Raw genomic sequence first — 25,413 nt, 5'->3', positions numbered from 1 at the left:
GCAGTCGTGGGTTTCACGATCAATTAAGTCCATCCTTGCTCACACAGGGCCGCTATTTCCTCTTACTCTAAACAAATTCTGAAAATAATTGGCCATGCGGTACTCTTAAAAATTGAAAAGGGGAGAACAGAAGCAAGGGGAGGATTGCTTTGAGCAGGAACAGGCAGGGGATAGAGCCCAGAAAGCTTCTGAAAATCAGACACGAGTTTTCAAAGGCCACTTCAAGTCAGGGCCGTGTCACATTGCCGTATGGTAAGCAAAATCAGTGATTCTCAGAGTTAGAGCACTGAATTATGAAGGAATTATTAAACCATATTTTGTAGGCTATTTGGAAGCAAAAATGAAGTGCAATCTTTCAATTAACATTACCACCCCCGGGAGTAAGCTAGTGGGGTTGGCTATGTGCGAAAGTCTGTCCGTGTAAAACAGTTCATTTCCTGCCAATTCTAAGTAAATAAAGTATGGACCAGAAGATTTCAGGTGCTGGTAATTCAGCACTCTAAAATGTAGGAGTTACAGAACCCGTTGGGAAAGGAAATTTGGGAAAACAAAACAAAACAAGACAAAAACAAAACAAAAAACCCCACTTTTAATGGAAGAAGAGTGTGAATTTTCTACTGAAAAGGCAAATGGCTCTCCGACATTCGTATTCTTCCGTGGGCCTTGTTGTGCTGTGACCTGTATAATATCCTTAAACATGCCCTTCTGACTCCCATCTGAAATAAATGATGTCCCCAGTGCCGGACTGTCCTGGCTCATTCATCAAGAATGGTATTTAATCGGAACTTTAAGTCGAGCAGAGGAGGCTTGTTAAAGTAACGGCAGGATGGACACTCAGGCTGGGAGCTGTGGCCTTATCCGTGGGCTGCCGGGTCCTTTGACTTGCCAATTATTTTCATACACCTCCGACCTGCCGGCCCCTGCACGAACCACAGATGAAGCTTGTTCACTCGTGGGAGAGGAGACCTTGAAGGTAGGTCCTCCGGTGCTGCTGATAATCAGGGCCAGGTGCTCGGCCTCCAGGGTCACTGCCAAATGGACATCCAGCCTGGAAGCCACAGACAGCTGCCGGGAAAACAACAACAACAACAACAACAACAACAACAACAAAGCTGCTTGGATTCAAGACGCAGTTAACGGTCCCCTAGTTACTCTTTCTGTGAGTCAGGGATTAATTTTAGTCCTGGATCTTTGGAGACGACCGTGTTCTTTATTTCCTCTACACGGTGAATGTGAATGCAATATTCTTCTCCGCTTTGGATTTCAAACTGTTCTTTAATATTGCATGGGAAACAGGTGCCACACGCCTCCCTCTCCCCGCAAAGTGGGTAATGGAGACCCTCACCGCCTGCAGTGAAGTGAAAAGACTTTTGGGGGAGAGGTGCTCCAGGAAGGACAAAATTATTAAAATGGCAATAAACGCCGAGGTCTGCGCTCACTGAGACTGTAATAGGTCTTCAAATTTTGCAAAGAAACAGATGGGCTACAACTCCTTCCTTGATCTGGAATTAACAAATTCCACTTTCTGATTATGCTAATCTGAGGAGAGTTTAGCATAGAGCATATGTGTTTGGATTCAGGATATTTCTTATTTACAAGCAAAACTAAATCTCATTTCTCCTTCCCACTTTCTGAGGCCATTTTTGCAGATTTAAAAAACTTGTTTGGGGACCTTGAGAGAATTTGGCTCTGTCTCAGACACCAGGATTAGGCACACATTTGTCTCACACCATTGCAATTTGGTATAAACACATTTATTGGAATCATTCCTTTAAGAATTGCACTAGGGAATCAAGTCTCCTGCCCCCCAGCCACCACCTTTAATCTTCGATCCCAGACCCACAAAATATTTTGTCAAACCCCACCCTCAATGTGAAAACAGTAGTCTTATGTTTGCATGATGCTGAATGGTTTATGAAACATTCTCTTTCCCTTTCTTTTTTCTTTTCTTTTCTTTTCTTTTCTTTTCTTTTCTTTTCTTTTCTTTTTAGAAGACCTTGATCTTTTCAAGCAGTTTTAGGTTTACAACAAAATTGAGATGAAGAGATTTCTCGTCTACCTCCTATGCCTACACATGCGCAGCCTCGCCCATTTTCAACATCACTCACCAGAGTGGTGCATTTTTTACCAAGGGCGAACCTGCATCAGCACATCCTACACACCTCAAATCCATACTGTCCCGTAGGCTTCACCCTTGACATTGTACATGCTATGGGCTTGCACAAAAGTGTAATGACATATATCCATCAATATATGTAGTGTCATACAGAGTATTCTCACTGCCGTAACAATCGTCTGTGCTTTGCCTATGCATCCCTCCCTCCTCTTAACCTTGACAACCACTGATCTTTTTATTGTCTCCATAATTTTTTTTTCCAGAATGCCATATAGGTGAAAACAAGTACTATGCAGCCTTTTCTAATCAGCTTCCTTCACTTAGTAATATGCATTGAGGCTTCTTCCATGTCTTCTCATGACTTGATAGGTCATTTCTGTTTCCCACTAAATACCCTCCCAGTGTCTGAAAGTATCATAGTTTATTCATTCATTCATCTACTGAAAGACATGTTGGTTGCTTTCAAGATTTGGAAATTATGAGTAAAGTTGCGTAAGCGTCCGTGTTCTGTTTTTTGTGTGGGCATAAGTTTTCAGTTTCTTCGGGTACGTACCAGGGAACACGATTGCCAGATCATATGATAAGGGTACATTTAGTTTCGTAAGAAACCACCAAATTGTCTTCCAAACTGGCTGTATCACGTTGTATTCCCACTGGCAATGAATGAGAGTTTCTATCGCTTCGTTGCCTTGTCAGCATTTAGTGCTGTCAATGTTCCAGATTTTGGTCATTCTGATAGGTGAGTTGGGGTGTTTCATTGTTGTTTCCGTTTGCATTTTCCAAATGACATACGCCATGGAGCATCTTTTCATGGCTTATTTGCCATCCTTCTATCTCCTTTGGTAACGTGTCTGTTAAGGTCATTGGTCCGTTTTTAAAATCAGGTTGTTTGCTTTCTTATTGCTGACTTTTAGTATTTCCTTGAATATTTTGGGTAACAGTTCTTTATCAGATGTGCCTTTTGCAAATATTTTCTCCCAGTCTATGATTTGTATTCTTATTATCTTGAGATTGTCTTTCACAGAGTAGAAGTTTTCAATTTTAATGAAGTTCAGATTATCAATAATTTCTTTCATGGCCCTTGTCTTTGGTGTTGGGTCTAAGAAGGCATCGCCACACCCAAGATCATCTGGGTTTTCTCCTATGTTCTCTTCTAGGAGTTTAGTTTGGGTTTTACATTTGGGTCTGTGATCCATTTTGAGTTAATTTGTTGTGAAGAGTGTGGGGCCTGTGTCTAAATTTTTTTTTTTTTTGCATGTGCAAAAGACCACCCTTGCTCCATTGTATTGCCTTTACTCTTTCATCAAAGATTAGTTGACTATTTATGAAAGTCTATTTCTGGGCTCTCGATTCTGTTCCATTGATCCATCTATTGATATGATCATGTGATTTTTATTTTTTAGTCTACTGATGGGATGGATTACATCATTTGATATTTGGTGGTTGAACAAGCTTTGCATACTGTGGATAAGTCCTCCTTGGTTATGGTGTATAATTATTTTTTAATCCAAGTTGTTAATATCTTTTTGAGGATTTTGCATCTATGTTCATGAAAAACATTGGTTTGTAATTTTTTTTCTTGTAATGTGGTTTGAGTATTAGGATGATGCTGGCCTCGTAGAATTAGTTAAGAAATATTGCCTCTGCTTCCATTTTCTGAGATTACAGAAAATTGGTATTATTTTTTTCTTATGTGTTTGTAGAATTCACAGTGAATTCACCTAACCAGTTACTTTCTGTCTTGGGAAGTTATTAATTTCTGATTTGCTTTCTTTAATAAATATAGGCTTGTTTATATCATCTACTTCTTTTTGTGTGAGTTTTGGCAGATTGTGTTTTTCAAGCAGTTGGTCCATTTCACTTAGGTTATTAGATTTGTGGGCATAGAGTTGTTCATAATATTCCTCGACTGTTCTTTCAATGTCCATGGAATCTGTAGTGATGTCTCCTCTCTAATTTCTGACACTAGTAATATCCATCCTTTCTCCTTTTCCTTTATTTAGCTTGGCTAGAGTCTTATAAATTTTGTTGCATAAAACATTTTCTCATACATCATTTTATTCTAATATTTATTTGCTCAATAAATGGTTTTGAACAAACAATGTTTTTGCTTCATAAACCCAGGGTCAGTTTGATCAAGTAGGGAATGTCCAAAGATTCTTAGGCTGTTACATTCAATACAAAATATTAATTCCCCTGACAAAGTTTTCCAGTTTGGGCCCAAGGGTCTCCCGTATCAATATCATCTGATGAGTTGGTGGTGGGATTGTCAGTTAAAGGGTTCGGTTCTTGCCGCACCCACATATCAGAGATCAGAATCTCTTCGGCGAGGTCGGGGATTCTGCACTATGAGCCTTTTTCAGAGTGATTTTTGGCTCAATAACCTGTGCCTTTTCAATTCCTCACAAATATAATGGCTGATAAGCTAAGTCCTTTCTCTCTTCACTCCTGCCCTTTAATCACACAACTGGCTTTTTAAAATATTGTGGAAAATACAGTGATAGTTCCTGTAACTTTCCAATATAATTACTTAAGCTGAAAAGTTTATTAAAAATCGAAAGCAATTTTACTAAACCACTGAGTGTAGAGTGTAGTAGGGAGAGTAAGTGTTTTAGGATGTCTGGTATGGAAAAGCTTGTTCCCACCTTCATGTTCAAAAAGATTTTGATTATCACAATGAGATTAGTTAACACCTCCATCACCTAACATGGTTATCTTTCTGGGTGTGTGGTGAGGGCTTTTAAGAATTAATCTCTCAGCATCTTTCAAAGATACAATACAGCACTGTTTACTCTATTATTATGCTGTACATTAGATCCCCAGATCTTATCATCTTATAACTCAAAGGTTGTACCTTTGATCACCTTCCCCCATTTCCCTCATGCCCTTGGTTGCTTTTTACAATCACCAGAAGGGTATAATTTTAAACTATCTTAGTGATAAAATACTTGTTCCCTTAAAAAATGTGTTGGTCTGAATTCTATTACTGTTAACCTTTAATCTCCACATGTAAGCCTTAAAGGAACATTTGAAAAAAAAATTTTAATGTTTATTTTTGAGGAAGAGAGAGACACAAAGTGTGAGCAGGGGAGGGGCAAAGAGAGAGGGAGACACAGAATCCGAAGCAGGCTCCAGGCTCTGAGCTGTCGGCACAGAGCCTGACACGGGGCTCGAACTCATGAGCCATGAGATCATGACCTGAGGTGAATGAAGTAGGACTAAAGGAGCATTTTTAAAATCACTTCTCTTTAATGTAAGTTGCATTCTACATGATAGTTATTCCAGAGAGCTAAGCTACCTGCATCCATTTGGAAGGAGAGTTTGCAAAGTTTGGAGATCATATAAGCTCATTTTGGGCAGAGTTCATGTCTCCATACCCTGTGGTAATACACGTATCTGCATTTAAACAGCGGATTTGGAATCGAAAATTACAGCACAGATCTTGTGGGGGAAAAAATTCAATTCAAATTACTCCAGTTGTGGCCACTTTTAAATTTCATTGCATATAAAATGTAAAACTATGACACCATGCAAATTGTGAGGAGTAATATTTTTGTTTTGTCAGTATAAATTTTGGTTAATACATGAAGTAATTGAAAATTATGGAATTCCTGAATGAAGTTTAGTAGTATCACTCTGGAACAAAGTCAGTGAGACACAATTTTTTTAAGATGTTTTTTAAGCTTCAGTGCCCTGAAATTACAGAGAAAGCAATTAACTATGGTCACAAAAAGATGTAATGAGATGGACATACATAGTAAAAAAAAATTAAATTTTGAAGAATGCCAGAAGGGATGACCAAAGTTGGTGGTCTTAATGGCCAGAAAAAATTAAATAGTCAACGCTTGAATACCTTTATTGTTTTCAGCAAGAAGCAGACATTCTTTATAAAGCAGTAAATAAAATATGGCAATATTTGCTTTCATTTCATTATCTTCTCTGATTTTTGGAGAAAAGGTCATGTTTGAGGTTTTGCACAAAAAATGATAGCAACTTATAATACATTTTCTGCTAAAGTTTTTTAGTGAGTTTGGCTGTTTTTCTTTTCTCCAGAGACTTTTAAAAGCTCCAAGAATCAAATCTGAAGAAATAAAGACCCCGTATTTTCATTTCTAAAAATTTTGATATAATGGAGGTTTTATGAATCTCTGCCAAACTCACTAATCCAGAGAATTTTGTTCTATCCCTTACTTCACGTGAAAGAAACTTTGAAATTAAAGTCAATAAGGAGTATTCTTTGTTCAACTCTGAACAAAGATACATGGATGAATCTGGCTTTACTCTGTTGAACATGAACATGCAAAGATCATTTGATAGGCATTGACAAATCGGTAGAAGTCAATCTTCCAAAACAGAAATTGTAATTTTATTCTTTCCTGTAGCAAAGCATGGTTTGGTTATAGTTAAAATATGGTTATAATTTTCACGCAGCATGCCACTTACACATACCCCTGAGCAATATACATTATTGTTTTCTGTCTTTTACAGCTTTCTATAACTTGCATTACACAATATATATTCTTTGGCAACTATGTTTGTTCATTCAATGTTGTGAGTCATCTACGTTGATATATGCACTGCTGGTTTGTTGACTTTCCCTGTTGTATCATGTTCCATGGCATAAATACAGTATTTTTTTTTACACCACCCCCTATGGGTGAATATTTTGTGTTGTTTCCAAAGTGTTGCAGCTGTGAACATTCTTGCTCGTGTCTCCCTAGGATCATTCCCATCTACCTATGTGTGGAGTGACTCAATTATAGGGTAGGCATTTCTTAGACTTTACTAAATACGCCACATTGTTCTTCAAAGTACTTACACGGATTTCTAATCCCACACGCAATGAGTCAAAGCTCCCGTTGCAATCTTCAACAATAATGGCTACTTGCAGAGTTTTTGTTTTGTTTTGTTTTTTTTCAAATAGGAGTGCAGAATGTCTCATCACTGTGGTTTGGTTTCCATCTTCGCGATCACCTGTAACGTTGAATATCGTTTCACGCTTTTCGTGAATTCAGCTTTGTAAGCCTTTGTTCTATTCATCTCACTGCTGCTTCTCCACCCACCCCCAGCCACCCTCCTATTCTCAATCCTGTAATTGTACAAATCGTTATTTATTTATTTATTGCTTCTGTGATCAGTGACCAACAATACTTAAAAATCAGAATAGGTCATTTGAAGTTAATTACATATGAATTAACCAGGAAGTTATTCATTTGCTAATTGACCATCCAGATATTTACCATCATTATATTTAGTATAATTTTTTTATTATTTTTTCCTTTATGTAGAGGATTTTAATATGCTACAATTTCTTGATGAGACTGAACTATTGAAGAATGTTCATTTTTTGCAATATTGTTCAGTGGTGCAGAGAGAACTACTGTCTTTGGGCATAAAATAACTCAACAACAAGAAGTCTACACAATGCAAACACAGGTGAGAATTTGTGAAAAATATGAGTCAATGTGCAGACCTGCGTTCTGGGTTCTACAAAATCCAAAGTTTTGATCCTGGATCAGGTCTGACTTTCCAGACCTCATTCCTTTCCGAGATCCCTTCCTCACCTGGTGGAAACAGTCCGTGTGACTGTTCCTCTCTTTAGAACTACCCAGAGTATGTGTGTCTGCCCCCGTGGGACCCTAGTACTCCACTGGGGCTCCCTCACCTGGGGGTTCCTCATTCCAGTTAACCCCAAAGTGACCAATCTCTATCACATTCATGTCATTTTCTTCACCCGATACTGTCACTTTTTACCTTTTTATTGTCTGTTTCCCCATATAAGAACACCGCTCCAAGAGACCAGCCCATGTATCCCTGGTGCCTAGGGCAGCACCTGATATGCAACACACAGTAAACACACTAATATGTACTTATTAGTTCAAGGTCACATTAGAGAGCACGCACTTCTCGAATTAAGCTATCAAAACTCATACAAAGGGAGGAAAATGTACCAGTGACATTCAACAGCATTGTGACGCCGGCTTTGATAAATAACAATGGAACTCAACTCACTTCCTGCATTAGGAGGGCCAGGATTGGCTTCTCAATTGAAGAACGGTCCTATGGGACTTGACCAATTAATTAAAGGGCCTTGGAATTACGCCTGAGTATGGTCTTTGCACATGGCGAAGAAAATGTGCGTGAAGGTGGGGTTGTCAGAACTTAGTATCAGCAGACTACATCTTTCGGGGGTCTCCTTATCTGATAAGGGTGTTTCAGTCGTGGCTGCTGCTCCTGGCGGCCTGCGGGAGAGAGAGCCCAAAGCCACAATTATTTGACAAATAATCTTCAGTGAATTCTTCGAGCTCAGTCTAGAATGTGGATGCTACGGATATTCTGGGAACAAAATCGTCTCCACGGTTATTTTCTGTTCACATCGTCAAAGAGACCGTTCAACAGAGAGGCCTGGGAGGTGGTGGAGTGGGACGCGGCAGGTCCCAATTTTTGGGTGGTAAAAATAAATTGAAAAGTACGGATTGTTTATTTGGATACTGGTCAGAATAGGAGATGGTGTCTCTTGTTTTAAGGGGTGCACGTTAATAAAATGGATGTAATTTGCTATAGAATCAAACTGCATTGTTTAGATCTAGTAATTCCCAAAAAAACCAAACAAACAAACAAAAAAAATCCTCGTAATTCAGAGAGCAGTGTGTTGATTCTTGTCTTTGCAAATACTTTATTCCAGATGTGACTAATTAGCACTATAAACAAGTTTGCTCAGGGAACGTTTATATTACTCAGGAAAAAAAAATCATAATTAGGAAAGAAGCTACAAAGGATGTGTCTCTGGGAAAAGTTGCAGATTTGGGCGATTAACATCTTATTCTGACCATCCTCTAAAGACTTTTTATGGGGATTATCTATTATCACTATTTTTTTTCATTCTTTGTGTTAATATATAAGCATTTCTATAGCATTTATACCCTTATTTATATATACGTATAAAAATGATATATAATATTCATTGAATATCACCCATAACACATACATTTATCAACAAGGTTACTGAAACTCTGAGAAGTTAAGTAACTCAAAAAGGGCATGTCTTCTATTAAACTAACTAACTGACTAGAACTCATGGCTTCTAACTCCAAAACCTGAAATATTTTCATATACATTTCTGAAGGCTCTTGCCCGCATGTATATTTCATTATCCATCTAAACTCATGAAAAATTGGAATCTCTTGGTATTTTCTGCATTACCAAAAGAAAGCATAAAATTAATAATTTAGTCACGCCCAACATTGCCGATATCAGTTGAGGATAGGAACACTCACAATCTACCTCTAATTAAAGAATTGTTCAGACCAAGTGGATGGTCCCTAGCTGACAGCATCCCATTTATATTTGAGAAACCTTGGTAAATGAATCAATTTTGTAGTTGTGAAATTGGTGGTAATCATCTACTACAGGAAAGCCCATCTATAGGTGGAACGTAGGCAGATGGTTAGTTTCCTAAACTGAATACATTAGGGCTTTCTTCTTTCTCAGCTCATGAATTGCAACTGATAAAGTTGTTGAAGGAATGAATAGACAAAATATTCGATTAAAAACTGATCATTAAGAAGCACCTGGGTGGCTCAGTAGGTTAAGCATCCGACTTCGGCTCAGGTCATGATCTTGTGGTTCGTGAGTTCGAGCCCCACGTCAGGCTCTGTGCTGACAGCTCAGAGCCCAGAGCCTTCTTCGGATTCTGTGTCTCCCTCTCTCTCTGCCCCTCCCCCGCTCACACTCTTTCTCTCAAAAATAAATAAATATTAAAAAAATTAAAACAACAAACAGACAACTGATCATTCACCAGAGAAAGTATTGTTGACCAAATGCGGGAGGGAGAAGAAGCATATGTGTATAATTACATAAGGCAAACTTTGTCTCTAACTAACAGATAATATGTATTTTGGGTTATGTCTGGAAATGACTAAAAAAAGACAAACCCTTCGTTATGGCTTATTCAACTCCCCACCCTCCCGCCCCAGAGACAAATACCTCCCATCCCCTATGTAATCCTTGTCTTTATCCAGGACTGCAACGTTTGTTGTTTACTTATTTGTTTATCCAGTTCAAAATCACTTTTACTTCGCATGCTAAGAATTTAGTAAAATCCTGACCAAGCTTCCTAGGTCACTGATTCCAAAATTTCAAACTAATAAGCCAAAGACATTCAGTATGTTGTTTCAGCCAACTGTATTTTTGAAGAAAAGAAAAATAAAGCCACCACATGGAGACAATTACAGTAAAATTAAGGGAGACAGATATTATATTATTTCAATGTGCAGTTTAAAACTACATATTGAAAGTTACGGCCCATTAATGTAAATTATTTTGCAGTGGAAATATCTAATTATCTTTTCCAGATAACAAACATAAATGAAAATGTTTCAACCTAATCATAATAACCTGCCTGGAGAGAAGCTGTACAACTAGAAACCCAGAATGCGCCCCATTATCTATGAAATTCACCCTTGGTGTCTCTTATGGGCTGTTTCTGTGTGCCTCTTTTATAGAATGAGGAAAGAAAAATGTATTTGATGCTTTGTGTGTTGAAATTACATTTTTATAAGAACAATTATTTGGTGTGAGGGATAGCCGTTTTTTTGTTTTGTTTTGTTTTGTTTTTGTTTCACCTCGCAACGATCATGGTTCTCAGTAAGATGCATCCTCAAAAGTGAATGCATATCAATTAGTTTCAAGAATTTTTTCATCCACTGATTTCATGTCAGAATTGTTAACTTTTGTATAGTCAAAGCTTCAGATCCAGAAAATATACTGAAAAAGATAACTTCGTAATACAAGTAAGAATCGAATATCATTTAGAGGTTATGACTTGCCCATGTTCATTCACAGACGTTTTCAGGCAAGATTTATTTATTTTTGTGTATTTATTTTGCTATATTTATTTTCCTACGTAGACATGTCTCAACTCTATTGTCAACATCACAGCAGCAAAACCGACTATCAAGATGGCAAGTCCTGGTCAGGTAGCTATGATCTCAAGAGTAACATTTGGCTATGAATATTTTACCAAGTGCGGAGCCTGAAAAATAAGTTCTAATGAGAGTAGAAAAACTTTCTCTGGGGGTGCCTGGGTGGCTCAGTGGGTTAGGCGACCAACTTCCGCTCAGGTCGTGATCTCGTGGTTCAGGAGTTCGAGCCCTGCGTCGGGCTCTGTGCTGATGGCTCAAAGCCTGGAGCCTGCTTCGGATTCTGTGTCTCTCCCTTTCTCTACCCCTTGCCTGCTCATGTTCTGTGCCTCTCTGTCTCTCAATAATAAATAAATGTTAAAAAAAAGATTAAAGGAAAAGAAAAACTTCCTCTGTAAGTGGAAGACATGGAGTATTTGGTTTGCCCTCTCCTGCCTCCATTTTAGGATGCCCTCTGCTTAATATACTGAAAAACACAAAGGTAACATGTACTTTTCAATACTGTGCTTTAGAATCTTTCCAGTGTTTTCATGTTGACGTGAAGACTAGGGACTCACATGTGCCAGGCATTGAAACTGTGGAAGTTCCTTCAGGTAGCAAGACACAGGGGCCTTCTAAGGGGACAATTGTGGAGATAAATGACAAAAAAGAACATCGTCTGCACAGCCTAGTGGAAAGGAAAGTCACACCAAAGCACCTATTCTCATGAACACCAGAATACCATGGGAAGAATTGCAGGGTGGCTCAAGAGAGGGCACAGCCTTAGTAACTACATTACTGTTATTCCTGGCTCTAATTTCTGCCATTATGATAGTTTAACTATTCCCTCTTTCCTTACTCCTCCATCTGGTACTCAGTAGTTGATTCTCCCTCTGGAATGTTGATCTGACAGGTGCGACAAATGACTACCTGTGTAGGGGTCCCCTTGGGAGAGAAGTTTTATCTCAGCTTGTCTCCAGGTCAGAAACCCCTCTCATGTCCCTTTGACGGTAGGCAAAGTGATCGCAACTGGGCTCAGAGCACGTGGACCCACAGGACATAATTCTTCAGGGCAGGGCTGTGCACGATCTTCCCCAAATATTACCGAGATTTTAAAGTATTCATGTTTGTGCCATGCTAAGACTTTTCCAAAAGATAACTCGACATCTCAGTGCTCCACAGCTCATTATGATTGGACTCAACTTCTCTGGTCTTTTAACCTGCCATATACCCCCACGTTTCCTACCATATTGAAATAATTGTGAAAGGTACCTGAAGGTACTGTACTATGTTTCTGATAGTTCTGTTTTTACTTTTTTGCCACCTTTGTCTGGAATAGTTTTCATTAACCCTTCTGTGGGTTAACTCCTACTCATCATTCAAGATCCAGCCAAAGCATTAGAACAAGCATATCTTGTTTTCTTCCTATGTAATATCTCTTCCTCCTTCTTCCTGTCATTATCCCTCGGGGAACCACTTTTCTCTTACCTCCAGCCTGCCCTGTTTCAACTGAAGCTTCCTCCTTGCTCCAACACCAAGGTCGGAAGGACGATGTTCATCAAACAATACTTTTTATTCTCTCAGTAATGTGTTTGGATTAAGAGTAGAGGTCCCTTACTGGACAGGCCAGTCATGAGAAAGCCAACACAAACATAACGAGATCTGGCAACATTAGCAGGTGCCTGCATCAGACTACAACTGGATGTGAATGATTCCTGAAATTTTCCTTTATGCATGACAACAAGTTTGCTCTCCTTTCCCCTCCCACTTGGCTCAAATGAGATTGGTCTGAGTTTTCTGCCACCTGCAATAGAAAGAGACCTAACTAATCAAGTGGGGTAAGCCCGGTACCTTCTTCTAGCGCTCGCCACACTCCACCACATATTTTCATTTGTCTTTTCTTACAATAGACTGAGCTCATGGAAGCCTGCAACGGTATCTCATTTTTGTGTGGCGGTGCCTGACCAGCTGTGTGTTATATTTCTGGCATTTATTAAGTATTTGCTGAACAAATGAAAGAAAGATGGATAAACTTTTTCGCTGTTTGATTAACAGCAGTATTTTCTGAATTGCTGAATGGGTTCATTTTAGTAAAAATAAACCAAAATCACATTCCCATGATAACTAGTAAAAGCTTATTTCTCAATCAAATCTACGATTTTTCTCTCTTTAGTGTTGTTCTTTAAAAAAATGAGTCCAACAGATTTGTCACTGTTTTCTCAGTAGAATATAAGCGTCATTTTTAAAACTTCAGTCGACAGACCCCATTTCGGTGGTTCGAAGACAGTGAACAATTTAATAGAGAGAGAAGTGAGGTTGAGGAGGGAATCGAGGTCCGGATCAGGGGGGGGATCAATTTCTATGCTAAGCAGTTTGGATGTTATGGTGGAGGCAATTTGGGGCCGCCGAGGAGCAACCATGCAAAATTCGCCTTTTAGAAAGATCATCTCAGCAGGTTCAGGATGTGGGGAAAGAGCCAAGAGACCTGATCTAGAGAACACTCAGAGTCCCACTGAGCGTACTTGTCAAGCCAGAGCAGTGGCAGCGACACCGGGGAGAAGTGGAGGCCGGAATTAGGGGCCAGAGGTAAGAAGCAGGAAGAGAGACCAAAGGCGATCCCAGATTTCTGGCTTCGGTGGTGGCTGGATTCAAAAAAGGCCAGTAAGACAAGTGGATCTGGAAAAGAAACCAATTCAATTTGGAACACAATCAGTTTTTGTTTTTTTAACAAAGGCAAGCGTTTGTCAAAAAATATCTGTGGGCTTTTGTGATCTTCGCCTTTTCTGCCAGGAGCTCTTTATTGCTGGAGCAGGTGTCCTGTCTGCCCAGCCTCACCCTGTCTTCCCCCTGCCCCCCCAACCAAGTCAGGGGTCACCTGGCTCCCCTGGGCTTCCTGCACTCCTCTGAGCAGGACGCACCTTCGCAAACTTCTCGAAGGTTCTCCTATGTCCAAGCTCTAAGGAAACTTTTACTTGGAGTACGTGAATCATAAAATTTGGGCGTGGGAAACCGCATTCCATTTCCAGGTATTCTCATATTTAAGAGAAGTTGAAAGAATATCAAAAAGTGTTTTATTTATGAGGCTCAACACCAAAACGTCCTCATTCCCACTGAGTATCTCTCATGCTGGCATTCTCCCTCTCCTGTTTGGCCCCAGCCCCTCAGGACCTGGTGCGACACTACAGACAAGTGAAAAGTGCTTGTCCCACGAGGGTGGGCAGGGGCTGGGGGGAACCCCGGAGTGCACCTGCTTGCTTGCAGCCGATTTCTTCCCCTTTTGCCGATAGATGTCCCTGCAGCAAATGAAAGAATTTTGAAAAGAGTCCAGGGGTGTAATTAAGTGAGACAATACAGATGCCAGAACTTAAACACTGCCAGTTTTATGTAATTTAATTAATACGGTGGAGAGGGGGGAAATGCTTGTCTGTGCAGGATTTCATGAAGTGAGGAGTGGCTGATAGGCCTGAATCTGACAGAACCTGCAGAAGTAAGGAGCTGTTCCATCGATGGCTCTATTTGATCAGAAAGGACAACCACATCCAGAGTCCTGTTTATTATTTTATGTGTGACATTTCACGAGTCCGTGTAAGGTGATTATCTGTAGAAATTCCAACAGCGTGCCATTGTGACTTACAGGTGTACCTGCCTCTCCACACAACCTTCCAGGCCGTCTATTCCTTATGCCACCTGCTCCCTTTGCCGGCCGACTGGACACCGCGAGGGGGCCTCTCCCTACACATGGGGACGGCCAGAGGAAATTGTGAACCAAAAGAATGATCTTCTCGCTTAAAATCTCCAATACGTCCATATTGTTATTCCTAGCTTTTACTTAATCTTTTATTCAGCCAGGACATTTTGATAAATATATATTCCATCTTCCTCAAAGAGGTAGTGGAGAGGGCTTTAGGTGCAGACTCCAAATCAATTTTGGTAATAACTGTGGCTGCAGCTCACGGCTCCCTGGATGAAAATCAAGGAACGCACAAAGAGAAAGAAAGTCTGTGATCAGCAAAACACTCGGATAGGACCCTGATGTGTCAGGGGGTTCCTGATTACAGCTTATGGATTTCTAATGAGGGAAGACAATTGGAAATTTCAGAGTTCGGGGCTCTACACTTGTCTCTGTTTAAAATGTTTCCTCGTCTTGTCTTTATACTTCATGGTTCGTTCCAAAACTTCCGCCTGTAGCACGCGCTCAAGGCCGTGTTCTGTGAATGAAAAGACGGGATGATAAATAAAAACCAAGACGAATGGGAGGCTAATGAGCTTATAGGGCCGCCGTCCCTTCTATGGTATCGGCCAGGTTTCTGCACTCCGGACACACCATCGTGAGATCACTTCCTGTTGGTATCATCGAATACCTTCATAGTTAAATGCTATGGTCAGATTCATGGATCTTGTTCAACTACAGATTCAATAGAACCAAGATAAAATATTGGGGAAATGGGTCAGTTCTGGATAGTCCAATATACGTGGGCCAAAGCATTCAAGTGTAATTACATTAAAGCATTTCCCTCTATTTTAATTAAGGGTGTCTTAAAAATGCGCCCTTTGACCAGGTTCAGTGTGCGGAAAGTGTCAGAAAAGTTAATCACCTGGGAGGGGCAATGACCAAGCTCTGAGCAAAGCACACTGGGTGTTGTCTTGTCTAAGCAGGTGATTTATCCACTGCTGAGGATTAAATCCTGTGGCTTCACAGTTCTGTGCATCAGGACTCAGGCAGGGCCCAGCCTGGTGTTTCTGCTGCTCTGCGAGATTCTGGCTGAGATCACAGAACTGCAGTCCCTGGGCTTCCCATGCATCACCTTGTGGGTGGGGTGGGGGCAGGCTGGCTGCGGGATCCCAGCAGAGGGCTCTGGGAGGAGCTCCAGGAGAGGCTTCGGATGGTGGCCCAGCTGTGAAAGCTACACAGCATCTTTCCAGGGCGTTCTCTCAGCCTGGACAGATTCGAGGGGAGGAAAGTCGACCCTCCTTCTCGATCAGAGGAGGGGCAAGAATTTGCAGCCGTCTACCGGCCAGCAGACTCCCTCCCCTGGCCACAAATGATTTACGTGGTCTGACGTGCAAAATACACTGACGCCTCCCAGGACCCCATGACTGCCACCCCATGACGGCGTCAGGCTCCGGTGCGAAGAGCACGATCTTGTCATCTGTGTCCAGACAGGTGTCAGTAAGACTTCTCCCACAGGGCTCCCCAGGTAGGGAGACCCATGATTACAAAGACAAGTCGGAGGGAAGACACAGAACGCATAGGGAGGCCAGAACAGAATCACAGTAATAGACATTCCAAATCAGAAAGAGGGAAAGGGACAGTACGTACAGTGATTCTGAAATCCAGCGACGCACGTCTTCAGATTCCCTTAGCTCGCTGAGAAGGGCCTCGATCGTCTCACGGGGAGTATTTCTTCTTAGCATTTGGCTTCTCGCTTTGAACCATGGGTTTCACCCTCTGAATGACCCTTCCTTTTATAGGAAATGTTCTCTGCTTGCAACGGAGTAGCCTTCTGACTGCCCTCAGAATACGAAGGGAAAAGGGCACCTCTTTCCAGTTTGTATTGGGTCCCCTTTGGCTCAAACTGATACAGCTTCCTAAACTCTTCAGTGGGATTCCAGTGTATAAAGTCATTAACTCAATCCATTGGCCAACCATTGAGCCCACATGGTTGTCTGTTTGTTTATTTGTTTTGAGACTGAGCACTCTACCGTGGGTTGTGAGTTGGGAGCTGTGGGGGAAAGCCCTTAAGTTTCTTAGGAGAAATTTGTCCAGCCCTGGAGGAGAAACAAGCACCTCTTAAAATTTTTTGAGATCTTAACATCAGGTTCCATGTTCACGTCTTTGACCTGCCTTTAACCTGCAGGCCGTGGGTTCCTGGCAGCACATGTCTTTGATCTTTGCCTGAGTCACTGTTCATCTTGGGAAACATTTGCCCGCTGGACAAGTCAGAAATAACAATTACCTTGGGGCACCTGGGTGGCTCAGTCAGTTATGCGTCCGACTCTTGAATTCAGTTCAGGTCATGATCTCCCGGAGCATGAGATCGAGCCCACCCCCCCCACTGCCGTCAGGCTCCGCACTGAGAGTATGGAGTCTGCTTTGGATTCTCTCTCTCCGCCTCTCTCTGCCTCTACCCTGCTCATGTTCTCTCTCTCTCTTTCTCTTAAAATAAATACATAAATATATATTTAAAAAATGACAAATAATTTTATTTTCCAACCTAGCAAGACTGTAGTTGGAATATTTCTCTTGAGTTCTGCTTAAAAACCAGTTTCTTTCCAAATCCTTCTTTCCCCACACATTATCACTGAGAGCTAAACGGAGCCCGCCATTACCTCCAACCTTCTGCCTGGACTTCTCACGTCCTACCTCCTATGTTTCTGCAAACACCAGTTTGCAGAAAGTTCTGCAACCCAGAGCACAGGCCACAACTTTTCCAGGCTTCAGTGGATATCTTCTCATGGCCTTTTCAGTCTGCACCAAACTTTTCAAGACCCTGTAGGTTGCTACCAATGCCATCTGTTCTGGGTTTTTGTTACTAATATTAGAATCTGTTTCGATTCTTCTACTGACGTTTGACAAAACACTTCAAAACGCAGTTGCTTATGCAATAACAATGTATTGAACTGCCATTCTTTGTGAGACCAAAGAGTTCTGCTTTCCCTGGTGTCCTAGGGAGTGCTGGAATGACTGAAGTTTCCAGAATGTCTTCCCTCACGTGGCTGGCAATTGACATTGATCACTGGTTTCAGTTCCTCGAGGGGCTGGGGGCTGGGGGCTGGGGCTGTGGCAGTCTTCCCGGAGGGTTATGCCCTGGGGCAGCTTGAGCTTTGTGGTGCTGTGGGGGCTGGGTTCCAGTAAGGAACATTCTAGAAGGTGGGAACAGGTGGAACATTCTAGATCTCCTAAGGCTCAGCCTCGGAACCTATGAAACATCTCTCCCACCACATTTTCTTGATTGGAACAGGTTGAGAGCAGCCTGAGATCAAAGGTGTTAAACTAGATTCCATCTTTCAGTGCAGAACTGACAAGGTCAACTTACAAAATGTAGGCACAATGGAAGATATGGCACAGCCATCTTCTGTAACAAGCGGGGATGTTGGGAGGGGGTGATGCATTCGACACGTGAGAAGACGTGAGCTTTGGGGGGCAAAGTGCTATGGGCTGAACTGTGTTTCTTCCCAAATTCAGAACCTTCAGTAACTCAGAACGTAGCCTTATTTATGGACAGGCTCATCGCAGATACAACTGGTTAAGATGAGGTCACAGGAGGTAGAGCGGACTTTGTCCTTATAAAAAGGGGAAATTCGGACACAGACATGCACGCAGGGAGAATGCCGTGTTCAGAAGAAGACCGACATCAGAGTGGAGAAGCCCACATCAAGGAATGCCAAAGATCTCCAGGGATGGTAAGATCTCCTTACCCCAGAAGGTAAGAGACAGGCCTGGGACAGATTCTCCCTCCCAGCCTCAGAGGGGACCGGCCAGCTCTCACCTTGATCTTGGACTTCGGGCAGCCAGAACTGTGGGAATAAACTTCTATTTAAGCCACCCAGTCTGTCACACTTTTCCTGGCAGCCACGGAAACTGACAGAATCGGCCATGGACCCCTTGTCGAGTACCTGTCCTGGTAGGTAAAACCAGAATAGCAAGATTTCCTGCAGTTGGAATCCTTTGAATTCTTCAAGGATCAGGCCAGAAGTAGCAGTTTTTACATGGAAAGGCAAACACTGAAATACTTTCCTTTCTGAGGCAGTTTCTGCCACTTTTTATTCCAGGCTTTCATGTAGTGTTATCAGGAACCAAGTGTCTGTGTGTGTGTGTGTGTGTGTGTGTGTGTGTGCGCGTGTGTGTGTGTGTGTTTGTATAGTGTTTTCCTTCCAGATCACGAAACACAACCATTCTCCATGACCTACAGTGGAAAGGCTTTTTTCCTTGGAACTCCTGGTATTTCTGTTCTCATCCAGTAGAGAGAGAGACTAGGAATCAGATGTCAACTACCTCTTCCAGGCAGGAAACTCCAGAAAGCCGGCATTAGCCAAGCAGAGGCCGTTCCCACCCAGTCTCTAGGTACACAGACAACCGTGGTCGCTGTCCGTTCTGCAAAGAACAGGAAATTCTGGACCTTTTGGTTCCGGTTTCCCAGGTAGGTGCTTTGCTCGTTCACCAAGGAAGGTATGACAATGCTGCCCGATACCAGGGCAGCCACCCAAACTCCAGTGTCGTTGCTGGGATACACATGAGGGATGACGAAGATTGATCTGTCTACAGAGGATTGAAATGTGGGCATCTGCTCTAATGGCACTAAAAAGAATTAGACTCATCAACTATAGTGATTCATAACGATGGCTGTGTTTGCTCTTAGAATATTAAGGGAATCAACCATCCACTTAATTGCCAAAAAGGATTTTCTTTCTTTTTTCTTGGTACCGTGCAACATCTCTCTCTCTCTCTCTCTCATTCTCTCAATATATAGATTTTTATAAAATAGATATATCCCCAAATGGGCTCGCTGGCCCAAATATAAATGCAGCAAAGAAAAATTAAAATGAGCTAATATCTTTGATTAATGCTAGTTTCTACGTCTGAACTTGGGAGCATAAATATCCCTTTATAAGTAATACTGTCTGCAAATAAGATCAAATTAAATTTCAAGGCACTTTGTTAATGAAAAGTATTGATTTTTATAGCATTTGGGTGAAACCATTGCCAATTTGCAATCTATTTGATCTCCCTTTTCGCAAGCGGTGCCTTGCCCTTGAACACACAGACGTCCTTCTCTTTCTCCTCCACTGGCTTCTCTCCTCCTCCTCCTCTTCCTCCTGTCCAAGCTGTGGGCCTCTTCTCTTTTCTCTTTACGTTCTCTTCCTTGCTGATCTAATTCATCCCTACAACGTCAGTCATCCCTGCCAGGCAGACAACTCCTCAATCATTAAGGAGAATGAGTCGAGGCATTGCGTTCCCAAGTCCTTGCCCAGATAACCGACCCTTTCCAATCAGTCTGTTTCCAGAGTGCTTCTGTTCCAACAGCTTTAAGCGTCCCCTCCACATTTGCAAACTTTACCATTTTTAACGGACCACAAGATCCCGGGGTCGTCCTTCCTGAATCCTCCTTCCGACTCATATGCTTTCTTATCAGAACACATCCACTGCTCGATGCTCGTACAGACTGGCCCTGCTCTGTCCCGGGCGGGAGAGTTCAGTGACTGGATGTGATATTTGGAGAGGGTGCATGAGGTGAGGCCAGGTGAAGAAGGTAGCTGGAGGGGAAGCAGACATAACCCACCCAGTATATACGACCCATCAGATCCACTCTAACAATTACTGGGGTGGCACATACCTCTGAAAGATCACGCTTCACTGTCCAGTTAAATGCTAATCATACACCAGCATGTGACCTCTCATGTTTTCTTGAAAATTCCCATTTAAATCTAGTGTTCCTACTTTGCTTCTGTAGTTTTATATTTGGTCCTTCCAGCTAGATTATAACTCTCTAAAGATAAGACGATATCTAACACCCTTAAGAGGGTCCCCATCTATGGGACCAGCGAAGCAATAAAGATTCACCCAGAAGATACTCTAAACAGTTTCTGCTTTGATTTCATCAACCACTAGAACCTCTTAATTGATTTGCAATCATAACCAAAACAGAAATAGGACCTCAGACCAACGAGTAATGGAGGCAAGCAAAAGAATGAACTGGAAAGACGATCATTTGCAGCTTTTGAACCCAGTGGTTAAAGGAGTGTTCTGAAACCAGGAAACTTCTTTATGGTCAGAATAGAAAAACAAAATGTCCAGAAATAGCTCAGAATCTCCCCCTTGAGGTCCCCGGTAAGGAAATGCCCTTGGCCACATGTGACAAAAATATTGATTTACCCTCATTCCTCCTGAGCAGAACATGATTTCTAAAGAAAGCACCTTCAAAAATGGTAATTTTTATTTGAAAATAAAGTATGGAGTAACTTGCTTGACAAATAGCGATGCCCTTGAGTGCAAGGCAGGTGATGTCCAGAAACAAAGAAACAAAAAAGTTATTAATCAGCTCCAAACAGAGACTGCGTGGCCTGTGAAAAGCCTTCCTACAGAGATCGTTGTACTAAGTTACAACTTCCATTGCCTTCCCAGAGGAAAGGAAGCCTTTGAAAAAGTAGAGGTGAAAGTGAATTTCACCTTTTCTACATACTTGTTTTTTCCACCCCACACATAGATGGGATGGTCAGTTTAGCAAAATCAGTTATAGTGTCAGCATAATAATAGCCTAGTAGAAATTAATTATTATTGGTCTACTTTGGTTGAATAATAAGAGACAGGAGCCCAGGAGGTGAAAAGTGACTACAGCCAGAGCCTTTTCACGAAAACAGACGAAACGGGAGTGAACCAAGAGGTGGTAACCAAACCAAAATTGCTGGGTGGTTTCTACACCTGATGGCCCTCCTGTTTCTTCTGTCTCTGCTCTGCTGGTGTCCTTGAATCCCGGACGGACCAGGCCAGTCTGGGCCTTGGGAGCGACGCCTCTAACACCTGGCTCAGCACAGATACTTTGAATGCACTTTGGAGGTCGTTTTCTGTTTTCGTTCCTCAAGACCGTGCAAGATCGCTGAATAATTATGCAACGAACATGTACAACCTGGCTCTTTAAAAAACAAAAATTTACTCTGATCATTGGTTGGGCTGAGATTCCCTTTGTGGGCCCTGCAACAACCTGGAGAGGTCACTCCCCGTCCCAGAGGCTCGCTGCGTATCACAGAAGCCTGCCTGGAGGCGAACCCCACAGACTGGCCTGTCCGCGGCCTGAGGCCGGGGGACTGGATCTTCCCTTTTAAGGGTCATAAAAGCACGTTTGGGGACCCAGGCGGTTTTGACGCATAAATCCCTAGCACTGAAAGTTCAATCTTAGCCTCTTGACTCTGGAGTCGTATCAGGCCGTCTGCCACTGCCGATATTTCCAGTATAACAGAGGATGGGAGCGAGGGGGAAAGGAAGGGAGGGCAAGTGAGTTCGCACGTATGAACAAATTGGGTTTCTACTTACATCGTGATGCTTTCCCCTCAGGGGCTAATGACTCTAACAACCAAAGACCATGCCCAGAGACGGAAACCACCACACCAGCGAATCGTGAAATCGTCCCTGGAAACAACCAATACCGGAGTCCATTCGATGCCAGCCCTCCGTGTTGTTGTTCGAATCCCTGCTCTCGAAAAAAGGAACCCACCACATCGCAGGCCACCTCACTCCCACCCAAGACAATAGCTTGGCCTTCTAAAAATAGTCTTCTTATGTGGAAACAAAATCCCGCCCCCCCCCCTTCAAATTTCACTCCTCTGTAAGATGGGAATAAAGTCTTCACGAGAACCTAAAACTTTCATGAAAACACAAAAGTAGATTTGGTGAGAAGCCAACGAGTCCATGGCTAAAATAAACTCAAAAACTTGCTGTTTTAACTGGAAATACCGTTTGCGAGATACCTGAATAGCTCCTAATGAGGATTTGTAATTTTTTAATGGACTAGTGTCAGAAACAAAGGCGGGCAAAGGACGTGTGTCACATCACGCGTGTTTTATAGGAGACTTAAATGGCCCTGCTCATGGACCAAACCCACAGATTTAGGAACGAACGATGAGGCTATTTTGACGTCTCTCACAGAAGGCTTATCAGCCAGTCCCTGTAATTTCTATTACTTTCCGTGATTTACATATTCGAATGATATTGTTTCAAACCTTGAAATTCACCTGAAAACGTGCTGTTCGTCCCGACTCCTTTAAAGGGTCTATCTTTGCTCTCCTGGCCATGAACGCTCCCACTCAGAAGGGGCAAAGGAAAGGCTCTATAAAGATGTACCCAAGGGTCCCCACCACCAATACAAATCCCCGCAAAAACCACCTGGAAAGGGAATAAAGACAAGACGTAGGGTCTCGCAAATTTCTTTTATTCCAGCTGTCTAATTTTCATTAGTTCGGCCCAAGATTTCAGCTAAGTGTTGTCCCTTTATGGCCACTACACATTTTCAAAGCCCCGTGGAAATATGATCTGAATGAACTCTTACTGCCCTCCTTCTAAGAACATCCTGCGCTTAAAGATTCAGTCCTTTAAATATTTCCTGAAGAGCGTCACAGAGGTTTACAGCGAAGAAGTTGGAAACAGGCTTGTAAACCGGGAGGTTACCGGAAGCCGGTATTCCCAGTGTGGCCCCTGGACCAGCAGAAGCTGGATGCATGAGAGGCGTTGAATTGGAATAAATTACTCTAGACGCCTGCAGTCAGCACCTGGGGGGGGAGCCCCGCTGCCAGAGCTTCACCAGACCCCCTGCCCCCAAGACACTGAGGCACCCTGCGCTGGGCCACAGGCAAACTGCAAAAGGACTTTTCAAACAAAGAGGCCGGACCAGCCTTTCCCCAAAAGGCAAGAGTCATGAAACTCACAAAATCACAAATGGAATTTCTATCGGAGCCAGCCGGCTCCAATTGAAATTTGCAAACCTCACTGCCAATTGCTGGGCTTTCAATTTAAATTCTCAGTCTTAACTTTATGATAACAAAGCTTGCTGTCGTGAGACTAATAGGATGTCGTTAACTGCCCTCCATGACAGTGTTTCACCCAGGCTTGATGGGGCAATTTGAAAACATCATTAAAGAGACAAGTTGCACCAAGAGGGTTGCCAAAGTGCGATTATCTTTGGAGATTAAATCCCCAAACACTGCGCGGCTTCTAAATGTGTGTTTCTTATTGATTTAAAAGTCCTGACTAATGGTGGAGTTTCCCAAATACTGTTTTCAGATCCGTCGTTGTGTGTGTTTCCACGCACAATTTGTAAAGTGTTTTCAGAGTATCTCAAAATCTTGGGCGTTCTTAAAAACCATCGTCGGATTCAGTTCTCTTCCAAAATGAATACAGCTCTTTTCCCTGCTCACTTTGACACAAACTAATTGAGACAAACTAATAGCAGAAGAAGGAAAAGAAGACAGAGGAGGAAAGGAGGAGAGACAGAGTAGGAGGAGAAAAGCCAAGAAGGAAGGAGTCTAGAAAGTAAGAGTACCAAGAAGGTCAAATGCACCTGAATTCCCGTAGTTTAGAGAAAAGCGCTGTGTCTTGTTTTCACAGCTTCCACACTGAGAGCTAGTTGAATACATTAGTGGTAAATGAGTAACACAGCAAGTGTTCAAAATTGGAGTCATCCTATCCATGCTGTTCTCGAATCTGCTTTTGCTTTTCAATACATGTCAGAGACATCCTTTAAGGCAGGAACTGTGTATCCACAGTATCATTTTTAATCGTTACACTGTGCTCCATTTTCCGTAGGAGGCATGTATGCCCTCATTTATTTTCTAAAATCTGTAAGTGTTTTGTTGATGTAAAGCACACTGCACCACTGTGCCCGGCTACTTTGATGTACCTCTGCGCTGTCCTTGGGGAATGTCACCAGAAATTTGACCTCGGGGTCAAGTGATAGGTTACCTTTAAATTTCGATGCATGTTACCCAACATCTTTTCCGGAAGGCTTGTGATGTCCGCTCCTGCCAAGAGTAGAAAAACAAACACATTCTTCTGAAGAGTTACATTTGGTTCAGTCAGTGTTGTAAATCTTTAGCCATTGAATGAGCAAAATCATCTCCTTTCTTGTTTTTTAAACGATTCCAAATGAGAGTAGAAGATATTTTTCACCCGTTCGTAGGTCTTCTTTTGCACTTAGGTTCTTTAGTTCTTTGGTTATTAATTTGTATACTACTTTAATTAATTTATTTATACTTTTAAAATTAATTAATTTAATTAATTAATACTTTTTAAATTAATTTGTATACTACTTTAATTAATTTTTAACTACTTTAGTTATTAATTTGTATATTAATTTGTAACTCAGATTCTTTAGTTACTAATTTGTATAACTTCTTTGTTCATTGGGGCAATTATTGTTTGTTACACGTCCAAAATATTATTACGATAGTTGTCTTTCTGTTAGCTTATGGTATATTTGCTATTAGAATACTTAAAGTATTTACATATATTTTAAGTATCATTCTATTTACTTTACGGTTTCAGACTTCTGTGAGGTTTGTTTAAAGTTTTTCCCTAATTCACATTTTCTGTCCTTTCTTTTCTTTTTTTTTATTATTATGTTTTTAGGTCTAAAGATTTGACCACCTATGGTATAATTTTATTATAATGATGCTGTGGGCTTCTAGCTTCAAGAAATAAAATTTACTCTTTTGTACCAATACCATTTGTCAAATAATCGATAAAAATTTTCTGTATTTTTCTTTTGGGTATCTTTTCCCATAACTTGAAATAATATGTGTATAGCCAGGCTCTCTTTGTACAGGGAGACCAGTGGAACTGTGTCTAAAAATCCACCTATGGTTTTCACATCAGTAGCTGTGTGAGAACCACACAGTTTTAAATAATAT

The 25,413-nt window shown here is 41.7% G+C and overlaps 1 long non-coding RNA gene across 1 annotated transcript; it reads right to left on the bottom strand.

Moving 5' to 3' along the window:
* Nucleotides 1–562: 562 nt before the first annotated feature.
* Nucleotides 563–8,409, bottom strand: LOC122219227. Its single transcript, XR_006202320.1, has 3 exons — nt 8,129–8,409; nt 6,936–7,090; nt 563–1,065 (listed from the first exon to the last, which is right to left on the bottom strand). It is a non-coding gene; the product is annotated as an uncharacterized LOC122219227 (long non-coding RNA).
* Between the last annotated feature and the right edge of the window lie 17,004 nt (nt 8,410–25,413).

The sequence above is a fragment of the Panthera leo genome, chromosome B2, assembly GCF_018350215.1.
Source record: "Panthera leo isolate Ple1 chromosome B2, P.leo_Ple1_pat1.1, whole genome shotgun sequence".
Lineage (NCBI taxonomy): Eukaryota > Metazoa > Chordata > Mammalia > Carnivora > Felidae > Panthera > Panthera leo.
The sequence above is the reverse complement of the archived record's forward strand: the minus strand, read 5'-3'. Positions and strand labels throughout refer to the sequence as shown.